The sequence below is a fragment of the Dromiciops gliroides genome, chromosome 5, assembly GCF_019393635.1.
Source record: "Dromiciops gliroides isolate mDroGli1 chromosome 5, mDroGli1.pri, whole genome shotgun sequence".
NCBI classification, from domain to species: Eukaryota; Metazoa; Chordata; class Mammalia; order Microbiotheria; family Microbiotheriidae; genus Dromiciops; species Dromiciops gliroides.
The window spans coordinates 139,674,852-139,699,191 of NC_057865.1; the positions used below are offsets into that span (position 1 = coordinate 139,674,852).

Here is a 24,340-nt window from a genome sequence, read left to right on the forward strand (position 1 = left end):
GGAAACTAGTCATTCTATGAAGTAGAAGTGAGAAAGGGCTACATTTCAGGCATGACAGAAGCCTCAGGAAAGTCATAGAAGAGGGACGTGAAATGTTGTGTATGGGGAGCAGCAAGTAGAAATCACAAGATTTAGAAAAAAAAAATAGACATGTGAGGGAATAGGAATAAAGAGAATGATTCTTGGATTAGAAAACCAATTTCCTGGGAAAAAAATGTTGTTTCCAGGGGCAACTAGCTGGCACAGTGGATAGAGCACCAGCCCTGGAGTCTGGATGACCTGAATTCAAATCCAGCCTCAGATACTTTATACTTACTAGCTGTGTGACCTTGGGCAAGTCACTTAACCCTCATTGCCCTGCAAAAAAAAGTAAAAAATAAGAAAAATGTTGGTTCCATCAACAAAAATAAAGGAGTTAGGAAAGGGTTTAGATTTTATTGAAGGGATAATTTACTCTCCTTTGATGTGTTATGCTTGAATTCCCCTAGGACATCCAAATGGAGATGTCATTAAGACAATTAATAATAAAGAATCTCAGATAAGGAGAGAGATGAGCGGTGAATTTTTAAATTTGGAAGTCATCTAAACAGAAAGGAGGTTCTTAGTATTTTTTTTACCATGAACCTTTTTGGCCTGGTGAAGCCTGTGAAACCCTTCTCAGGACACTGTTTGTTGTTGTTGTTTTTAAATTTCATTTTAAAGTATGTGTATGTGTGTATATATGATACATACAAATATATACACATGTACACATATACATACATACATATATATGTATGTATATATTTTAAAATTGAAACTATGGGAGGAAAAGGGGAGGAGGATGATAAAGAGGAGGAGGAGGAAGAAGAGGAGGATGTAGAGGAGAAAAAGGTGAAGAGGAACAAGAAGGACAAGAAGAAAGAGAAAACAGTATTGACAGGCATTGGGAAGGACTGACAGGTTATAAAAACATGTAAAAGTACATAAATAAATATTCTAAAAATAAATGCTTTTCCCATAGAAAATCAAACAAACAAAAAGAACATAGCCTGAGGACTATATCCCTTCAAAGAGGGCAAAATGTGAATGATGAAGTAACACAGAAATTTCAGAAATGGTCAGACAGGTAGGAAAAGAAAGGAAAATCTGGTTGCCCAGAAATTCTGGGAACAGAGAGAATCTAGGAAGAGTGATTGATTTCTGTTGGTGTAATTTCATGAAGAAATGCAGTCAGTGAAAGAATGTACTGAATGTGCCTGGCTCCACAGTGTCATTAAAACTTACAGCTCAATGATGAAAGAAAAAGCAAGAAGTTAACTTCAAAAGACATCACATCACACAGCATTTTGGGAAGATCAAATAGCTCAGTGGTTGTAGCAGGAGGTAAAGGATGTGTAGAGAGGAAACTACCTCCAAAATAAGGCAGTAGGCATTGCATTCATAAAGAGAAACTCAGGTGTTGTGTGTACATTGATGAAAGCAATTGCATTGTAACTTCTTAGAAAACAAAAACCAAACAAATGTAGTTTTGAAAAAAAAAGTTAGCCCTATTAAATGAGATATTGGAATATTAAAATCTACAACATTTCACATAATTTGCAGGTAAACAGGTGCTAGGAAGGTGAGCATTAATGCCTTTGTAGGACAACTCTTTTAAAATATTCATTAAAAAAAAGAACTCTGGGAAGAGAACAGGAAAATTATTTGAGAAAAAGGAAAATTTCCATAGAAATAAAGTCAATGCTAAATAGCTCACATTTACATAGATAGCTTTTGGTAGTTTGCAGAGTGCTTTTGGGCTCTGTGAGGTAAGTAGTGTAAATCTCAGCATTCCCATTTTATGCATTAGGCCTGGACAGGTTAGGTGACATTATTATGGCCTCACATTTAGTAAATGGCAGAACTATGACTCAAATGAAGGATTTCTTTCCACTATACTTTGTCAACCTTCTCCTAGGAAATGGGTCCAGGAATGAGAAGAACTTAATGTAGAAACAAATATAAACTGACATGTACTTTGGGATATGTTACTAAGACCGTTCACTATATATTCTTGCCAGGTAGAGAAAAGAAAAAGTAAGACAGTACCTTTTATGATGTATTTCCAATAGCTCTCTTGAGATATACTTAGCTGCTACCTGTGGCTCTCTGCAATGCTATAAGGGAAAGTTGTAGCTAGGATGTAACTCTCAGACAGTAAAAGATACTGTTCTGCCTTCCATACCTTGATGATGCATGATGCACAAAACCAACCAATTAACTGATAACATTTATTAAATACCTACAATGTGCAGATACTGTGCTAAGCACTGGGGAACACAAAAAGAGGGAAAAGACAATCATTGTCCTCAAGGAGCCTACAGTCTAATTGGGGAGACAACATGCAAATATATACAAAGTGATACAAATATGTACACAACAAATAAGAAATAATTAAAAGAAGGAAGGCATTAAGATGAAGAATGCTTTGAGAAGGATTCCAGTCGAGCAAAGGATTTTAGTTAGAACTTGAAGCTGAAGATGAAGGGATTAATCAAATTCATTAATGTTCTAATTGTTAGGTGAATTTAGAGTAACTTAAACAGAGACCTCATAAAGGATTCTATTTACTCTGACTAAAAATAGTATATTTCTCTGTACTTCTCACTCAGTTGTCTGACTGTCAGTACGTGGTGGTCTGCTGAAGTGAATCACTGGCAAAGTCTGACTATTCTCTTTTTTTCCATTTTTATTATGGGCTTGACAATCATCAACACACTCAAACATTTTAAGAAAAACAGAAAAGATTATATATTAAGCTGAATTTCTGTGATCTACTTTTTTGAAAGTACATATTACATTCGACAAGAATAAGAGTGGAGGCCAAGTAGTAGATCTGTGATTTCACTGATAGAAGGAATTTATAAAGAAATTCTCTACTGTTATAAGACATCATTTTTGGTATGAATTAGAGCCTTACACAGTCTGTCAACCTAAGCTGATGACTTATGAAGAGTGACATACTATGTTTCAGAGATAGGTCTTAAACCCATGTTTTCCTAGGATGAGGCAAGTCTTCTTTCTATCATGTCACCTTTGTAAAAGGTAGCATCATGGAGTTTTTGTTTATATGTATGTACTTTGTGTATTTTTATATCTCTAACTGATTTTTTACATCAATCATTACCTAATATCTAACATACCTTGCAAATTAGAAGCACTTTTTATATTCCAAAGCAAAAGAAAACCCGCAATAAGTGGGTTTAGACACAATAAGTGTCTAAAAACTATCTGGCCCCTTCCCTGTCTTGCAGAAGGCTGGATTCATCATCAGTTTGTTTTTTTAAATTTTAATTATTTTGTGTACACATTTAGTTTTATTGTAACAAAGCAACTTGTATATTTTAACATTTAAAACTGAGCATCTTCCTTTCCAGTGAAACAAAAAAAAGAAAGTTTAAAAATAAACAAGAACAAAATTAGAATAGAGAATGTCAATTCCAAATAAGAACCTATGGGTTTTGCTGATTCTCCTTGAGTGGCAGGGTTCAATGTCATCATTAGGAGAGAATTTTATTTTAAAACTGTCATCTTAAACTGCAAGGATGTCTGTTAAATACCACAATTAACCATGCCAAAGGAGAAGAAGCCATGTTGTCAAAATGCCCACTAAACCCACCCAAACATCTCAAACCCACGCTTACTGACCTGTTATAATCCCATGTTTTGTTTTGTTTTTTAAGTTTTTTCATTTGTTTAAACAAGATAAAGTGGTCAGATACATGTTGGTGTAATTATTGGAATGACGCCACCTACTGGAGACTTACTATAGGAAAGCTCCACCATGAGGAGGATGCCTCAGAGGGCAAGGCCATGCAGCTTTTCCTTGGTGTCAGGAAGTAACATTTGCACATGGGTACTGTCCACCAAGGCTACCAGCCAATCAACTTGAGGAGCCTCCCATTTTCTGGGAGGGGACAGGAAGGAGGAAAGAGGACCTGCGCGGAGAGGTCTCTCTCTTTTTGGTTCCTGACTTGACGGTGGTGGTGACGGTAGAGGACTTCACAGAAAATTTGAGGAAAGATAGGAATGCCAGGCTGTTGGAATTCTGTTCTCAGTCTTTCTCTTTCTATCTTTCAATAAACCCTTAAACACCTAAACTCGTTTTATCAGTGATTTTAGTCAGTTTCCCCCAAAACTGGGGGAACAGATTAGAACCTACATTTAGAATCTTAAATTATATGTTGGTAAATGCTAACTCTCCATATTCACACAGAGACACAGTGTAATCTCTGAGCCCAATTTACAGAGAAAGAAGGAAAAAAGTTATAATTCTATTCCCAACTACACAGGGGCCTAGCACCCTTCAGCTTCCAGCAGTGTGAAGGGAGCAGAGGTTTTCTTTTTACCCACAGAACACAGTGTGTGTTGATTCCATAAACAGTTTGTGTTGAGATAGGAAGGGATAAAAAATATGAACTTGGAACAGAAATGGTAGAGATTCTTTTCCCACTGTATTCTGCTCAAGGTATTTGCCCCCTTCCCCACCCAAAAAAAGTTGTGAACCATCGTGTAAAGAGAAGAGAAAGAGACCTAAAGAGAACAAAGCAAATGCGTACAAGAGAAAAATAAATAAATAAAAAGGCTGCAACTTGCTCCCAGGGACTGAAGAAAACTGGAAAGGTAAAAGGTTTGGAATCTATCAGTATTCTATTAGTTATCTTCTCCTTTATCTTCCTATTCTCCCTAATCATCATCTTCATCTTCATCTTCTTCACCTTCATCACCTTCTTCAACAATATCCATCAATAGCCTTCTTCTTCATTATCCTCATCATCTTCTCCTTTCCCTTCTTTATCATCCATATGAGGAACCAAGTAGTATTGTAAGGGATTTGTCCGGATATCATCATTGATGGCCTCTCCTAATTCATATGCAACTGCATCAGAATGGTCAGTGAACTAAGTGAAAAAGCTTTCTGGTTTTTCATTGCTGCCTCTTCCAGCTGGAGTAATTCTGTGTCTGACTTGAAAGTTTCCTCAGGTCCTTTTGCCTTCAGTTGACTTTGAAGATGGATCTCCATTTTCATTAAAATGAAACTCTTTGGAGAGAACATTAATTTTGAAGAAAGGATTTTCATCAAAATAAAAATCTTTTCTGTAACCTGATGTAATATCTTCAAACTCTGTCACTTCAACCCTGGTCCGTGACTCTTCATCCTCCTCCCCAAGCAGTGTGGACACTTGGGGGTGGTTAACAAATGTTGTTTCCCAGAAGTTTAGTATTTTGGCAACCATTTCTGACCTCTTCTCTATGAAGGGTTGGTAGAGTTTGTTATATTTCTGTTCTAATTTCAAAATTTCTTCACTGGTTTGCTCATTCAGTCTGTCTATTTCATTTCCCTTTCCTATATGGTTACATTCAAATTCTTGCTGGATCAGATTCTAAGCTCTATCCGTACCACTCCTAACCCCACACCAACCCTCCAACCCCCCAGGCCCCAACCAATATTTCTGGCAGGCTGTTCGTCCTAAGCTTTCCACATGAATTCAGGTCACAAGTATATATATATATATATATATATACATTCAGAAGAGTGCCCATCTTCACAAAGATGAATAAAGAAGCTTTCACCCACTGACTGCTGCCTGCTTGGATTCTTTGAGCAGCAACCTGCTAGCAACACTAAAGCTGCCAACACTTGAGCTGCTAACACTCAAGCTGCAACACTAGGGCTACTAACAATAGAGCTGCACAACACTATTTGAGCTGTTAACCATGTTTCTAGTATTATGGTATATGAATAGTCACATAATAAGCATTTACTGAACCCTTTCTACATTCCAGACACTGTGCTAATTGCTGGGGAATACAAAGATAGGTAATAATAGTCTCTTTATTTAAGGAACTGACATTATAAAGGGGGAGACAAATATGAAAGAGCTAAGTCTGTTGAACATACATGCACAGCAGATGAAAAGAAATTTCAGAGGGAAGTCATTGGCAACTAGAAAGAATGAGAAAGGCTTCCTTCTGTAAGGGCCAAATTTAGTATGAGTTATTGGGTGGCTCACCTTAATATTGAGGTAAGAAAAGAAACAGCCTCTTTCAAAAATAAAACAGGTTAATTAATGGGAACAAATTTAAAACAATATCTGAATCACACAAGTGAGATTAATAGAACTAGAAACAATATATAAACAATGTATAAATCTCTGGGGTAAAAAGGCCCTAGGTACCTGAACCTGCCTGCAGCCCAGCTAGCTCCAAGAACTACCTTTGCCTAAAAAAACAAAACAAACTCACCACACCCAAAATCCGTAGCTCTAAGGAGAATTAGTTTGCAGTCTCTTCTGTTTTGGTCCCAAAGTCAAACACCAGCAGCTCCTCTAATTGTCTGCATTCCTTCCTTCCACATTTTCCTCAGAATCTTCTCTAACTACCTTCCCCTCTCACTCCCTCTAACTGTAACTCTAACTGAACTCTCCCACAGGAAGAGGAGGGGCGTTTCTTAACCATGCTGAGTCTTCAATTGGCTCAGCACAGCCACATGGGCTGTCCCAATTATAATCTGGCCAGACCCACATGGGTTTAGTTACTTAGTTTCAATAAATGTTCCCTGTGGTCAGAGTTCCTCTTGTTTGTTCAATTATCACCCAAAGTACACATCCAAGCTTACATTTTTTTTTTTAGTCTGACCATAATAAAGCAGAGATAGGCTTATGAAAACCCTAAATCACAATTAATTCCTTAAACTTCAGAAAGTGGGAATTAAATTGATTTTAAAAACAACAACAATGACAATAAAAAGGGTGATTCAAAGGTTAGGTATAGTTTGATGACTTTGGGCATAGTTCCAAATTGGCTTGGTATTATTTGGAATAATTCACAATTTTGCCAATATGGATGCTCTCTCAAAGCCTCCTCATTAATTGCTCTTTTCCTCTTTTATCATTTTTGCCAATCTCATGAGTTTGAGGTAGAACTTCAGAGGTGTTTTATATGTTCTGTTTTTTTACATTTGTTAATGACATCTTTGTTTCTCATGTAGACTATATTTTTAAAAATGTTATAAAGGTTATAAGTTTGTTGTTATTGTTCTTACAATATCTTATTTGAATATAAATTTCAGCTATGCTTTTTCCATCCTTTCCATGTGTTTTTCTCTAGCCTGGGATATCTTATAAAAATGATCTTTCAGTTCTTTCAAGATTATACTGTTTCCTACAGAATTCCATTTGCCTTGACTTGGTCTGGTCCAGACACCCTTGCTAACTTTGCCTTCTTAACTATCATTTCTACATGTTTTGATAGTACATAATTTTTTATACATTTTATTATGATAAGGTGGAACTGTTCCTGAAAATAGGAGAACCTGAGTTCAAATCTCACCTCAGACACTTACAAGCTTTTATGGCTCTGAGCAAGTCACTTAACCCCAAATTGCCTTAAATATTCAGAGCCACCTCCAGTCGCCCTGATATATATCTTGCCACTGGACCCTGATGGCTCTGGAGGAGAGAGTGAAGGTGGTGACCTTGCAGAGCCCTGCCTTACTTAAATCCAATTCACTGTAAGTAATGACATCACCCTAACAACATGGTCCTCTGAGAACAAAGGAGAAACAACAATGTGAGAATTTGAGGCAACTCTTTAAGACTTGAAGTTTCAGAAAAGAAGCTTACACTGGAGTAGGGCATTTGCACACAAAGAAGTTCATTATACTTATGCTATACGAGGTCAGTTTTCAATTCTATCCTATTTCTATAATCAGTGATCCTTACTGAACAGGTTATCCCTTCCCTCTTAAAACAAACCTTAATGTTTAGATTTTGTTTTATTTTTTGTTTTTTTTTTCACTTGTTTGTTTGGGGTTTTTTTGCATGGCAATGAGGGTTAAGTGACTTGCCCAGTGTCGCAAAGCTAGTAAGTCTCAAGTGTCTGAGGCCAGATTTGAAATCAGGTCATTCTGAATCCAGGGCCAGTGCTTTATCCACTATGCCATATATCTGCCCCCAGATATTTTTTAAATGTTATTTTATTATTTTCCAGTTACATATTACATATAAGGATTTTTTTCAACATTTGTTTTCACTGGATTTTTAGTTCCAAATTTTTCTCCCCCCCCCACAAGCCTTTCCCTCCCTCCTCCCCAAGACAGAAAGCTGTCTGATATAGGTTGTATATATACAATCTCATCAAACATATTGTTACATTAGTCATCTTGTGAAAGAAGAATCAGAGAACAAAGCATAAACCTCAAACAAGAAGGAAAAGAAAAACAGTCTGAAAGTAGAAACAGTATGATTCAATCTGCATTCTTAATTCACAGTTCTTTTTTTCTGGATATTGAGAACATTTTCTATCATGAGTTCTTTGAAACTATTTCGTATTGTTGTACTGCTGAGAAGAGCCAAGTCTATCCCCATTGTTCATCACACAATGTTGCTCTTACTATGTACAATGATCTCCTGGTTCAGCTCCTCTCAGTCAGCATCAGTTCATGTAAGTCATTCCAGCTTTCTCTGAACTCCTCCTGCTCATCATTTCTTACAGCACAATAGCATTGCATTACATTCATATACCACAACTTGTTTAGTCATTCCTCTATTAATGGGCATTCCCCTGATTTCCAATTCTTTGCCACCACAAAGAGATCTGCTATAAACTTTTTTGTACATGTGGGTCCTTTTCCCTTTCCTATGGTCTCTTTGGGGTACAGACCTAGCAGTGGTACCAGTGGGTCAAAGGGTATGAACAGTCCCATAGTCCTTTGGGCATCATTCTAAATTGCTCTCCAGAATGGTTGTATCAGTTCACAGTTCCAACACAAAGCATTAGTATTCCAATTTTTCTACAGCTTCTCCAACATTTATTATTTTCCTTTTTTGTCATATTAGTCAGTCTGATAGGTATGAGGTGATACCTCAGAGTTGTTTTAATTTGTATTTCTCTGATCGATAGTGATTTAGAGCATTTTTTTCATGTGGCAATAGATAGCTTTGACTTCTTCATGAGAAAACTGCTTGTTCATATCCTTTGACCATTTCTCAATTGGGGAATGATTTGGATTCTTGTAAATTTGATATAGTTCCTGATATATTTTAGAAATGAGGCCTTTATCAGAAATGCTGGCTGTAAAAATTGTTTCCCAGTTTTCTGCTTTCCTTCTAATTTTGGCTGCATTGTTTCTATTTGTACAAATGCCTTTTAATTTAATGTAATCAAAGTCTTCTATATTGCTTTTCATAAAATTCTCTATCTCTTCTTTGGACATAAATTGTTTTCTTCTCCATAGATCTGAGAGGTAAACTATTCCTTCCTCTTCTAATTTACCTATGCTATCACCTTTTATGTCTAAATCATGTACCCATTTTGACCTTATTTTTGTAAAAGTTGTAAGATGTTGGTCTATGCCTAATTTCTGCCATACTAACTTCCAGTTTTCCCAGCAGTTTTTGTCAAAAACTGAGTTCTTATCCCATAAGCTGGAGTCTTTGGGTTTATCAAACAGTACATTACTAGTCATTTACTACTGGGTCTCCTGTGTCTAGCCTATTCCATTGGTCCTCCACTCTATTTCTTAGCTAGTTCCAAATAGTGTTGATGACTGCCACTTTATAGTATAGCTTCAAGTTTGGTATGGCTAGCCTACATTCCTGGGCATTTTTTCCATTAATTCCCTTGATATACTTGACTTTTTTCCCAAATGAATTTTGTTATTATTTTTTCTAGGTCTATAAAATAATTTTAGGTAGTCTGATTGCTATGACACTGAATAAGTAAATTAATTTAGGTAGAATTGTCATTTTTACTATAATAGCTCAGCCTATCCATTAGCAATTAATATTTTTCCAATTTTTTAGATCTGATTTTGTGTGGAAAATGTTTTGTAATTGTGTTCATAGAGTTCCTGGGGTTGTCAGGTAGACTCCAAAGGATTTTATATTGTCTGCCATTACTTTAAATGGAATTTCTCTTTCTATCTCTTGTTTCTGAGGTTTGTTGGTCATGTATAGAAATGCTGATGTGGGTTAAGCTTATATCCTGCAACTTTGCTAAAGTTGTTAATTGTTTCAAGCAGTTTTTGAGTTGATTCTTTAGGATTCTCTAAGAATACCATTATATCATCTGCAAAGAGTGAAAGTTTTGTTTCCACTTTGCCTATTCTAATTCCTTTAATTCCTTTTGCTTCTCTTATTGCTATAGATAACATTTCTAATAAAATATTAAATAATAGAGGTAATAATGGAAATCCCTCTTTCACCCCTGATCTTATCGGGAATGCCTCTAACTTAGCCCCATTACATATAATGTTTGCTGATGGTTTTAGGCATATACTGCTTACTATTTTCTAATATGGGTTTATTTAAGGATTTTATTTCTTCTTCAGTTAACCTGGGCAGTTTGTATTTTTGTAAATATTCATCCATTTCATTTAGATTGTCAAATTCATTGGCATACAGTTGGGCAAAATAATTCCTAATTATTGATTTAATTTCCACTTCATTGGTGGTAACATCACCCTTTTCATTTTTGATACTGGTAATTTGGTTTTTGTCTTTCTTTTTTTTAATCAAATTAACCAATATTTTATCTATTTTATTGTTTTTTTTCATAAAACCAGCTCTTAGTTTTATTGATTAATTCTATAGTTTTTTTGCTTTCAATCTTATTAATTTCTCCTTTAATTTTCAGGATCTCTAATTTAGTGTCTAATTGGGGATTTCTAATTTGTTCTTTTTCTAGCTTTTTAAGTTGCATGCCCAATTCATTAATCTCCTCTTTCTCTTTCTTATTCATGTAGCATTTAGAGCTATAAATTTTCCCCTAAGCACTGCTTTGGCTGCATCCCATAGATTTTGGTATGTTGTTTCATTATTGTCATTCTCTTGGATAAAGTTATTGCTTGTTTCTATGATTTCTTATTTGGCCCATTCATTCTTTAGAATGAAATTATTTAGTTTCCAATTGATTTTCATTCTACTTTTCCCTGGCTCTTTCTTACATGTAATTTTTATTGCATCATGATCTGAGAAGGATGCATTTACTATTTCTGCCTTTCTACATTTGACTATGATGTTTTTGTGCCCTAATACATGGTCAATTTTTGAAAATGTGCCATGTACTGCTGACAAAAAGGTATATGCCTTTCTATCCCCATTCAATTTTCTCCAGACATCTATCATGTCTAACTTTTCTAGTAATCTATTCACCTCTTTCACTTCTTTCTTATTTATTTTTTGGCTAGATTTATCTAATTCTGAGAGGGGGAGATTCAGATCCCCCACTAGTATAGTATGACTGTCTAATTCCTCTTGTAACTCATTTAACTTCTCCTCTAAGAACTTGGATGCTATACCACTTGGTGCATACATATTCAATATTGATATTACTTCATTATCTATAGTACCTTTAAGTAAGATGTAATGTCCTTCCTTATCTCTTTTAATGAGATCTACTTTTGCCTGCACTTTGTCTGAGATAAGGATTGCTACCCCTGCCTTTTTTACTTTAGCTGAGGCATAATATATTCTGCTCCAGCCTTTTACCTTTACTCTGTGTGTATCTCTCTGCTTCAAATGTGTTTCTTGTAAACAGCTTATTGTAGGGTTCTGGTTTTTAATCCACTCTGCAATTCGCTTCTGTTTTATAGCAGAGTTCATCCAATTCACATTCACAGTTATTATTACTGACTGTCTATTCCCCTCCATTCTATTTACCCCCTTTGTACTTTTCCCCCCTTATTTCACCCTATTCCTCCTCACCGACGTTTTACTTCTTACCCCTGCCTCCCCCGATCTGCCCTCCCTTTTTATCACCCCCCTCTCTTTTCTTTACCCTTTTCTCCCTTGCTTTTGTCCTCCCTTCTATCAGTCCCCCCCTTTCCCTTCCCCTTTTGTTTCCCTAAAGAATGAGTTAAGTTTCTTTATCCCAATGAACGTATATGTTATTCCCTCTTTGAGTCAAATCTAATGAGAATAGGGTTGAAACCATGTTCCCCCCTCCTTTCTTTCCCTCTATTATAATAGGTTTTTTTCCACCTCTTCATATGATATAATTCATCCCATTTCACCTCCCCTTTCCTCTCCTCCCCATAGACTCCCTTTTTATCCCCTTAATTCTTTTGTATCATCACATCAAAGACAATTTATATTTATACCCTCTATATAAAGTCCTTCTCTCTGCCCAAATACATTTACAGTTCTTAAGAGTTATGAGTATTATCTTCCTGTGTAGGGATATAAACAGTTTAACCTAATAGGGTAACTTTTTTTTCCCCCTCTGTTTACCTTTTTAAACTTCTCTTGAGTCTTGTATGTTGAAATCAAATTTTCTATTCAGTTCTGGTCTTTTCACCAGGAAAGATTGAAAGTCCCCAATGTCATTAAATTTCCATCTTTTCCCCTGAAAGAAAATGCACATTTTTGCTGGGTAATAGATTCTCGGCTGCAATCCAAGCTCCTTTGCCGTCTGGGAATATTATATTCCAAGCCTTGCGGTCCTTTAATGTTGAAGCTGCCAGGTCCTGAGCAATCCTGACTGTGGCTCCATGATATTTAAATTGCTTCTTTCTGGCTGCTTGGAGTATTTTCTCCTTCACCTGATAATTCTGGAATTTGGCTACAATATTCCTTGGAGTTTTCCTTTTGGGGTCTCTTTCAGGAGGTGATCGATGGATGCTTTCAATGATGATTTTATCCTCTGATTCTATGATATCAGGGCAGTTCTCCTTAATAATTTCCTGGAATATGGTATCTAGATTCTTTTTCTGGTCATGGCTTTCAGGCAGTCCAATGATTCTCAAATTGTCTCTCCTCGATCTGTTTTCCAGATCAGTTGTCTTTCCAATGAGGTATTTCACATTTTCTTCTATTTTTTCATTTTTTTTATTCTGCTTGACTGATTCTTGGTGTCTCATGGATTCCTTATCTTCCAACTGTCCCACTTTAATTTTTAAGGCATTGTTTTCTTCAGTGAGATTATGTACCTTTTTTTCCATTTGGCTAAGTGAATTTTTTAAGGTATTGTTTTCTTCAGTGAGATTATGCAGCTTTTTTTCCATTTGGCCAAATGAATTTTTTAAGGCTTTGTTTTCTTCAGCTTCCTTTTCCAAGCTGCTGATTCTTTTTTCATAGTTTTTTTGTTTTGCTTTCATTTCTCTCCCCATTTTTTCTTCTACCTCTTGCAATTGATTTTTAAAATCCTTTTTGAGCTCTTCCAGGAAGGCTTTTTGTTCTTGCGACCAATTCACCTTCCCTTGTGAGGCTTCAGATGTAGACAATTTGAGGCTATTGTCCTCATCTGAGTTTGTGTTGGCTTCTTCCCTATTGATACAGAAGCTCTCAATGGAGAGGGCTCTTTTTTGCTTCTTACTCATTATTGCAGCTTATTTATTTATTCTTTAAGTTGAGGTCTGCTCTGGGGGCACCAGGGTCCCTGTTTTGGGCTTCTTGTGCAGGTGTATAGGTGCTGTGTGACCGGGCTTTTACTCTGAGGCCTTTATGGTGTGTGGAGATGCCCCGCCCTGCACTTCCTGTATGATTGTGCTCGGCCAGCCAGGCGCCAGACCCCAGCGTCTGATCCTGCCGTTCGTGGCCCTCTCGGCCGGTGCAGGTAAGTTTTTCCACTGTCCTTCTTGGCCACCAGATTTTTGAACCAGGTTCCGGGAGCCTCAGTTGTTCGGCTGTGGCCCGCAGCTCCTGCTGACTTGCCCGGACCCCCTCGGCGCTGGGTTGCTGCCCTGCGCTGGGCCTCCCTTTTGCCTGTGTCAGACCGACCTTTTCCTGAAGTCTTCTAAATTATCTCTGGTTGGAGGACTGTGTCTCTCAGTCTCTTTGCAGGTTCTGTAGTTTCAGAATCCGTCCAGAGGCTTGATTTAATGTTCGTTTTGAGGGAACAGGAGAGCTCAGGCAGCTTGCTGCTTCCTCCCCGCCATCTTGGCTCCGCCCCCACCCCTTTCATTTTTGATACTGATAATTAGGTTTCTTCTTCTCCTTCTCCTTCTCCTTCTCCTCCTCCTTCTCCTTTTCCTTCTCCTCCTCCTTCTCCTTCTCCTTCTCCTTCTCCTTCTCCTTCTCCTTCTCCTTCTTCTTCTTCTTCTTCTTCTTCTTCTTCTTCTTCTTCTTCTTCTTCTTCTTCTTCTTCTTCTTCTTTTCCTTCTTCTTTTCCTTCTCCTCCTCCTTCTCCTTTTCCTTCTCCTCCTCCTTCTCCTTCTCCTTCTCCTTCTCCTTCTCCTTCTCCTTCTCCTTCTCCTTCTCCTTCTCCTTCTCCTTCTCCTTCTCCTTCTTCTTCTCCTTCTCCTTCTCCTTCTCCTTCTTCTCCTTCTTCTTCTTCTTCTTCTTCTTCTTCTTCTTCTTCTTCTTCTTCTTCTTCTTCTTCTTCTTCTTCTTCTTCTTCTTCTTCTTCTTCTTCTTCTTCTTCTTCCAGGGCAATGAAAGATAAGTGACTTGCCCAGGGTCACACAGCTAGTAAGTGTCAAGTGTCTGAGTCCAGATTTGAACTCAGGTCCTCCTGAATCCAGGGCCTGTGTTTTATCCACTGTGCCACCTAGCTGCCCACTCTTCTTTCATTTTTTAAATCACATTAACCAATGGTTTGTCTATTTTATTGTTTTTTTTTCATAGAACCAGCTTATAATTTTATTATTTCTATAGTTTTCTTGTTTTCAATTGTATTAATTTCTCCTTTGATTTTCAGGATTTCTGATTTACTATTTAGTTGGGGATTTTTAATTTGTTCTTTTTTAACTTTTTTTACTTGGATGCCCAATTCCTTGATCCCCTCTTTCTCCTTTTTATTCATGTAAGCATTTAGAAATATAAAATTTCCCCTAAGCACTGCTTTGGCTGCATCCCATAGATTTTGGTATGTTGTCTCATTATTGTCATCCTCTTGGATGAAGTTATTGATTGTTTTTACGATTTGTTGTTTGACCCACTCATTCTTTAAGATGAGATTGTTTAGTTATCAATTAATTTTTAGTCTACCTTTCCATGGCTCTTTGTTACATGTAATTTTTATTGCATCATGATATGAGTAGATGAATTTACCATTTCTGCCTTTCTACATTTGACTATGAGGATTTTGTGCCCTAATACATGGCCAATTTTTGAGTATGTGTCATGTACTCCTGAGAAAAAGGTATATTCCTTTCTATCCCCATTCAGTTTTCTCCAGATGTATATCATATCTATTTTTGAAAATATTTTATTCACCTCTTTAACTTCTTTCTTACTTATTTTGCAGTTAGATTTATGTAATTCTGAGAGGGGAAGGTTCAGATCAGGTCTATTTCCTCTTGTAACTTATTTAACTTCTCCCCTAAGAATTTGGATGGTATACCACTTGGTGCATACATATTTAATATTGATATTACTTCATTATCTATCATACCTTTTAGCAAGATGTAGTTTTCTTCCTTATCTCTTTTAATTAGATCTATTTTTGATTTTGCTTTGTCTGAGAAAAGGATTGCTATCCTTGCTTTTTTGACTTTAGCTGAAGCATAATATATTCTGCCCCAACCTTTTACCTTTACTCTGCATGTATTTCTCTGCTTCAAATGTGTTTCTTGTAAACAGCATGTTGTAGGATTCTAATTTTTAATCTACTCTACTATTTGCTTCCATTTTATGGGAGATTTCATCCCATTCACATTCACATTCACAGTTAAAATTATTAACTGTTTATTTCCCTCCATCTTTTCCCCTTTGTACTCTTTTTTACTTTCTTTCACCCTGTTTCACTTAACCAGTGTTTTGCTTCTGACCATTCTCCCTCAATCTACCCTCCATTTTATCAGCTGCCCTTCTTTTCCTTGTCCCCTGTTCCCCTACTTGTGCCCTCCCTTCTGTCAATAGCACCCTTTTTCCCCTTCCCCCTTTGTTTCCTTAAAGAGTAAGCTATGTTTATTTATACAAATGGGAGTGTATTTTATTCCCTCCCTGAACCAAATCTGATGAGAGTAAGGTTGCAACAATGCCCACCCTTCCCTTCTTTCTCTCTATTGTAATGTGTTCTTTTCGTGCCTCTTCATATCATATAATTAACCCCACTCTGCCTCCATGATATTTAAATTCTTTCTTTCTGGCTGCTTGGTGTATTTTCTCCTTCACCTGATAAATCAGGAGTTTGGCTACAATATTCCTTGAAGTGTTGTTCCTTTTGGGGTCTCTTTTAGGAGGTGATTGGTGGATTCTTTCAATGATGATTTTTTTTTTTTAGTGAGGCAATTGGGGTTAAGTGACTTGCTCAGTGTCACAGAGCTAGTAAATGTTAAGTGTCTGAGGTCAGATTTGAACTCAGGTCCTCCTGCCTCCAGGGCCGGTGCTCTATCCACTGTGCCACCTAGCCACCCCTCAATGGTGATTTTATCTACTGATTCTACAATTTCAGGGCAGTTCTCCTTGATAATTTCCTGGAATATGGTATCTAGACTCTTTTCTTGATCATGGCTTTCAGGTAGTCCAATAAATCTCAGATTATCTCTCCTGGAACTATTTTCCAGGTCAGTTGTTTTTCCAATGAGGCATTTCACATTTTCTTCTGTTTTTTCAGTATTTTGATTCTGCTAAGCAGATATTTGGTGTCAGATGGAGTTATCAGCTTCCATCTGCTTAATTTTAATTTTTAAGGCCTTATTTTTCTCAGTAAGCTTTTGCACTTCTTTTTCCATTTGGCCAATTTTTTCTCCCATTTGGCCAATTAATTTTTTTCTCATTTGGCCAATTGTATTTTTTTGCAGGGAAATGAGGATTAAGTGACTTGCCCGGGTCACACAGCTAGTAAGTGTCAAGTGTCTGAGGCTAGCTTTGAACTTAGGTCCTCCTGAATCCAGAGCTAGTGCTTTATCTACTGCACCATCTAGCTGCCCTCCAGCCAATTGTATTTTTTATAGAGTTGTTTTCCTCAGTCAATTTTTATGCTTCTTTTTGCAGTGTAACTCTCATTTCTCACATTTCTTTTTCCATTTTTTCTTCTACCTCTCTTATTTGGTTTTTAAATGTGTTTTAGAGCACTTCAAAGAAGGCTTTTTGGTCTTGAGACAAGATCATCTTCCCACTTGAATCTTCACTTATAGGCATTTTGACCAACTCATCTGAGTTTGAGTTTTACATTGTAATAGCAGGCAGAAATAAAATCAGAAAACAATACTAGTAATATGTGTTTGCCACCAGGCTTTTTTTGAACTTCTATTCTCCCCTAACTTTCAGCTTCTTTTTATCTATTGTATTGCCAATTAGAATGAAAGCTTCTTGGCATCAGAAAATCTTTCTTTTTGATTTTATATGTATGCTTTTCACTTAGCACAGTACCTGGCAGTTAGCAAATATTCTGTAAGTACTTGTTGACGCAATGAATTATGAACTGATATACTTGGGTTAAAATTCAAAATGATTTTTCACTTTGCTACCTCTTTAAAATCAGTCCATTCCTTGATTGAAGGAAATTGACATGGTTTAAAATATATTCTCAACAACACAATGATCTGAGACAATCCCAAAGGACTACTGATGAAACACACTATCGACCTCCAAAGAAAGAACTGATATTGAAAGAACAGACTGATGCATGCCATTTTCCACTTTTTTTATTTATTTCTTTCATTCAAGATTTCTTGTACAAATTGACAAATATGGAAATGTTTTACATAATCATATGTGTATAATCCATTTCTGATTTTTTGCTGTTTCAATGGAGGGGGGGAGGGAAAGAGGGATAAATATAAATGTTTCTTATTAAAAATTATATACTCTTGCACATATAACAATACATAATATATATATAAATTATATATAATGTATAATTGAATATGCATATACATAATTATATATCTGTGTATACATGTGTGTAAAATAGAAAGAAAAGATGTAAATGTTAGCTTATAAATTAAAGTGGAGGGAAACAATTTCCTTGAGTATACTCATTACTAAATGGGTTTTGATTTACTAATAGGTAATATATATGTTAATTATTAAAATTTAATTTAGAGCTTTATTGTAAAGACAAGTAAATCTAACTTTTAGCTTAAATGAAATAAATAGGTTTTCTTTGATCACCTAGCAACCATTTGTAGAATATTTAGAAAATGACAATTCTTTTTTGTTTTCTAGTGTGAAAGATTTGAACATTGCTTTCCTGATTATTGAATAGTTTAAGAAATCTAGTCAATTCTCACTTAACTGCAGGGGGCTTATTTCCATCTTAGTATTCTTCCTGTTGGCATTATTATCTTATCTGCCTAAATAACCCTTCTTTTGATGAAACTGTCTTCATTTCTATTCTGGCTTGAGCTATAAGGAACAAAAGTGTGAGGTACCTTTTTTTTTTTTAACCTAAAATTCTGAATCATCTCCTCAAATGTCAGGGAGTATGTGAAACATCCCAATATTAAAAACAGACAGAGTTTAGACTAGTGCCCTGGCAACAGGGAGGGAGATAAATAGAAGGACTTGAGCCTTTAAAAATGGGAAAATTGAACAGTGTTAGCAGAGTTTGTTAAGATTTTGAGTTCATTTGTTCTGACTGGATTTTTTTAACTATGACCTCATAAACTATATTCTTACTGTCCACATTCTCAAGTAGACAATTGATACATTTGACAAGCAATGCCTATGGTATTTGTAGACAGAAAAAGATAAAATTCAAAGGGGGGGGGGACATAATGAGAAAAAAATGAAATTTTGACAAGTATGAGTAATTTATTTGAGAATAGGATTTTCTTGCACAGCATTTCATATAAAGTAGATGTTCAATAAATGTTTGTTGACTTATTGATCTTGAAATAAAATATTCAAGGTTTTAACAGATAATACAGGAAGTGTAGATAAATTGGCAATATAAATAATAGCTAACATTTTTATATAGCAATTATTTTATGGCAAGCACTGTGCTAAGTGCTATATAATTATTATCATAATTGATCCTCACAATAGTCCTGCTATTATTATTCCCATTTTGCTGATGAAGAAACTGAGGGAAAAAATAGGTTAGGTTACTCCCAAGGTCACACAGCTATGATTTTCCTGAAGCCAGATTTCAACTCCCTTCTTCCTAATCACATACCTAGCACCCTATCCTTTGTACCAACTAGCTGCCTAATAGGGTAATATAGGTAAATACAGACAACTACATCAAGCATCAATTTGTCTCTGTAGTTTTCTAGAAGGCACAAAGTTACTAGTCAGTTAAGTTTTTCTGCTTTGAAATTTCTCTAGGTAAATTATACTTTGTGTGTTCTGAAGTGGTTCAGGGCTGGAAGACTATATCTTTCCTACCTATTTCTGTCCCTTTTGTAACGATTGGAATGATGCCATCTGCTGGAGACTTACTGTAGAAAAACTCCGCCATGAGGTGAAGGTCTCTGAGGGCAAGACCATGAGTCTTTTCTTTAGCATCAGGAAGTGATGTTTGCTTGTGGGACGAGGAAGGGGAAGCCTGGCACTCTGACTAGCTATCTTTTCTGAGGACTCTGGTGGAGAAGGCAGCTAGAAACGCGCTCTCCCTTTAATTTCTTTCTCTCTTTACCAAATTCTTATTCTCCTTAATAAATACTTAAAAGTCTAACTCTTGATAAAGCTTATAATTTATTGGTGACTACTTATTAGATATTTTAGACAGACTAGCTAGAATTTTAGCCTTAACACTTTGTAATCTACCATTTAATTTAAAAATATTCATGTTTTCATGGATAGATACTGTTACCAATCATATTTAACAACATATAAAGATCTATCAATATATTGCTTATTATATACTCAGAGCTCAATTCTATGGTACATGGAAATCAATGGGCCATGAGTAACATTTTCAAAAATCTTATATAGGAACAGACTGGATGGATGCAAGTGAAATTTTTACAGAAAGAAAAAAAGTGAATGTAAAATTTTACACATCAAAGAACTTATAGAAAAGGAGAAGATCTACATCCGTTAAAATAATAACCTGATTAGCCAATACTAGAAAACTTAATTGGAATTTGCAGACAGACAATGCAGGCACTAACCAGATAGCACCACATCTAAATTTAGATGTCTCAGCTAAATTAAATAGGGGTAATAAAGCTGAGCTAGAAATTCCTCTATCACTAAACTGAGGTAACGTTTGATACCTCAGCTAAATTCTTCAAGTTCCAACCTGTGATGGGATTGTCTTATCACAAGGATGACAATATTGGAATTCTCTTAATACAATTTGATCAGACCATCTACATGGGAGTGAGGAGATACTTTATTTCTTCCTTAATAGAGTTAGCAGGAAGGATCCAGCTTACTAGAAACTACTAGGAAAAATAGAAGGAATAGTCTGAAAGGTAAACAAGGTATAAAACCTTGAAACACTGATCACAACTGATTAATTAATACTGGCTATTTAAGTTGAGAAAAGAAAAACACATTTTGATTCTCTATAGCTAGAAAGAACTTGATACCCTTGTAGGTCTTTTATAAGGTAATGATTCCAAAAATACTCTTCTGTTCAACTGATGACATGAAAAGATGTTGGAACTTCTGAAACATTCTGATTTTCAAGGTCAAATTAAATTGGAGGCAATCATTCCTCATTCAATTTGTAGAGCCAGATATTTTATCTTAGAAAAACTAGTCCTAAGAATGTCCATTTTGCTCATTTTGTAGATAAGTGGTTAAAGTACCATTGTAAAATCTTTTTGGAAAACCATCCAGAAAGTATTTACAAGCCATGGATATGTATCACCTTATAGTCTGACACATCTCTTAACTGTTAAATCACCTGAAAGATTATCTTATCATTGTTTTAGGGGGACTCTGGATCACATAGCTGTTTAAAATTTTCTTTATAAAGAAACCTCCTGGGATAATGCCATCTCATTTTTATTTTTACAGCTCAAAAAAGAATTTGTTCAATTTTCTTTTAATGTCATATTTCTTAAAAGCTACTATTGTATTAATTTTTAAAATGTCAGCTTACAAACTGAGCATCAGACTACACACTAGGCAAGCAGTATGAATGATTATTTCACCAGTGTTCTAGCAATAAAGAAAAACAAAGAATTCCATCACATTTGTCCTGGGGCTCTAGGAAAAAACACTCACTCAAGTGAGTATCATTGGGTGAGGATGATGATAAACAAACATATAGTGCTTTAACATTTAGAAAGTGCTTTATATATATTATCTCATTTGAGCTTCACCAGAACTCTGTGATATAGCTGTTACTATTTTCACCATTTTACACTTGTGAAACCCAAGGCTGAAAGAGTTTAATTGACTTGTCCTGGTCAAACAAGTACTAAGTATCTGAGGCAATATTCTAACAGGTTTTCCAGACTTTTGAGTCTACTGCTTTTACAACTGGATGAAGCTGTATAGAGTGTTGGGTTTTGGGTCAGAATGACCTAAATTCAAATTTGGCCAAATTCACTTACTAGCTATATGATCCTGGGCAAATCACTTAACTTCTGTCAGCTTTAGTTCATTCAGTTGTAAAATGCAGATAACAACACCTACCTCCCAAGGTCATTATGAAAATCAAATAAGATAATATTTGTAAAGCTCTTAGGCACAGTGTGTAGCATATGGTAGGCCCTCAGTAAATGCTTATTTCCTACCTCATGTACCACCCAAATGCCTACCTGGAAACTAATAATTGGAAAGACCAATTTTTAATACATTTAGGTTTTTGCATGGCAAGTCATAGAGAATCCTGGAATAAGATTAGAATAGGATGACTTAAGCTATGGTCAACCATGATATATACTGTAGATATAATACACTGTCATGGTAATGAGGAATACCAAAACACAATTTGTTAAAGCATAGCTTAGTACATACAAAAAGACTAGAATTTTAAGATCAAATATTCAGAATTGGAAGAGACCTTGACCATCATCTAGTCCAACACTCTAGTTTTACAGATGAGTAAATTAAAACCCAGAAAGGCCATGTGATTTATCCAGTCACATGGGTAGCAAGGGGCAATTCTGGAATTTGAACCAGGGTTCTCTGAATCCCAATCCTGTCCCTTTTCTGGCACCATGCTGCCTTCTAAAACATTGTATTAATAAGTAACAGAGTCTGGATAAATTCTTAATTACAGAATAGGATGAAATGATGCTTTGAGCAAAGGAAAGGCATCACTGGCAGGATTTGTCAAAAAGCAAGGGAAGTACAGTCCAATGTTGAATAATCAATCACTCCTAAATTTCCAAACACAGTGTCTCAGTTTCATGTGTAATGAACCACTTTGTTACACAACATAGAATCTCAATATAGGTTATAACTTATTGTAGACAATTACTGAAGAAAACAAGTTTGACTTTGAAACTTCCATTTCAGAGCAGAAATGGTATTGCCCAGTTTTAGTGGATGATTTTGTCTCGCATGATTGTTTGAAAAGATAAATGGGTAATTGTTTTCCTTCACTGAATCTGCCAGAAATGCCTAGCTTAGTGAGATGTACAAATGGTGTTTTGATATATTTGGAGAGCATCTTGTCAACAATTAAGTACAAGTGGTCTTCACGCTGTCACTTAACACAAGATACAGGGTATTTACTCTCAGGGAGATGATAGGAGAAAAACAGTAACAATGTCAAGAGCCAATTGACCAGTTTTTAATTGCAGAACACATTATGCTGTAGTGTGTACTAAGATAAAATGTGTACAACTTGTTTTTGCTTTCTTGAAAAAGCAGAAATCATTCTTTCCAGTAGTAATTAAAAGCAAAAAGTAGTCATTAACTTACTATAGGCTTCTGATGACCATTGAGCTTAGCTTCTCTGCATGGATGATTTATTGATCTGGAACAAAGCAATTCCACAATGAAGCTATCTTGAAAATTAAAAAAAACCTTCATATGTAATAGATATTCAAATTTTCTATAACAACAGCTTGTATTTGTAGTTTTAGATTTTTTTAAATGTGCTCTTTTACTCACTTCAACTTGGCTACCAAGAGAAGAAGCCTGGGAGGCATATTATTCCAAAAGAATAGATTTGGTCATTTTCCTCCCTTTCTCAATACATTCCTGTGGCTCACTGTTAGCTCCAAGATCAAATAAAAACTCCTTTGTTTAATGTTTAATATCCTTCACAAAATGACATCAACCTGCCCTTCCAGCCTATTATAACTGACTCCCCGCCACACACTCTTGGCATAGCCAGACTCTTCTACTTGCTATACAGTCTTCCTCACACATTCCACTACTTCTCTCATCTCTGTGACATTTTGCAAGCTATCTCTCCATTCCTGAGATAAACTCATCTATGGAAATACCTAGTTTTCCTTCAAAGCCCTACTCAAGAACCTTTTACATGATGACTTTATTGATACTCTTCCTTTTAGTATGCCCATCCCAATTATCTTGTGTATCTTATATATATATATATAAATACTTTTTAATATAATTGAATGGATGGATGGAAGAAGGAATGGAAGAATAAATGAATGAGTGAGTGAATGAATGAATGAATGAATGAATGAAAAAGCACTTATTTATATGACTGGCATTATACTGAGTGTTAGGATGCAAATATAGAGTCCCTGCCCTCAAGAAGTTTATATTCTAATAAAGGAAGGCAACATATATAGGGGAGTAGTACTCAGGGAAGGATATTTCGATGGAGGAGTCATGGAGATACTGAGATGACATAAAAGGTAGTCAACTGATACATGTTTTAAACTATGAAGGTGAGTTTGATCTGATGCTGAAGGCCAGTAGTATCTAGTGGGCTAAGTGGGTTAGTTGAGATTTATTCACTCATCAATAAGATGGACTGGGCTCAAAAGATGAATAAATTAACATCACCATTTCCTGAAAGCATATATTATGGAAGGGGCTGATCTAATGTATAAGTAGGACAGTAGTCAGATACTAATATGACCTAGACAGGTAGATGGAAATAAGAGCAAGTTAAAACAAGTAATTATCACTGTTGATTTGTTGTCTACTCTGATAAAATGTAAGCACCTTGGGGGCAGCTAGGTGGTGCAGTAGATAGAGCACCAGCCCTGGAGTCAGAAGTACCTGAGTTCAAATCCGGCCTCAGACACTTAACACTTGTTATCTGTATGACCCTGGGCAAGTCACTTAACCCCAATTGCCTCACTAAAAAAACCCCAAAAAACAAACATGTAAGCACCTTGTAAACAGGTATTGTTCAATTTCTGTCATTATATTCTGATTTCATAGCATATTGTAGTAATAGTAGTAGTAGTAGTAGTAGTAGTAGTAGTAGCAGTTGCAGCAACAGCAGCAATAGTCATAATAGCTAGTATTTATATAGTACCTACTATGTACCAAATAGTGTGCTAAGCACTTTACAAGTGTCATATCATTTAATCTTCACAACAATGCTAGAGGTAAATGCTACATATTTTATAGATGAGGAAACTGATGCT

At 35.9% G+C, this 24,340-nt stretch overlaps 1 pseudogene; it reads right to left on the minus strand.

The window, feature by feature from the left end:
- Positions 1 to 4,674: 4,674 nt before the first annotated feature.
- The window catches only part of LOC122728827, a 47,474-nt pseudogene continuing 27,808 nt past the window's right edge, over positions 4,675 to 24,340 (minus strand).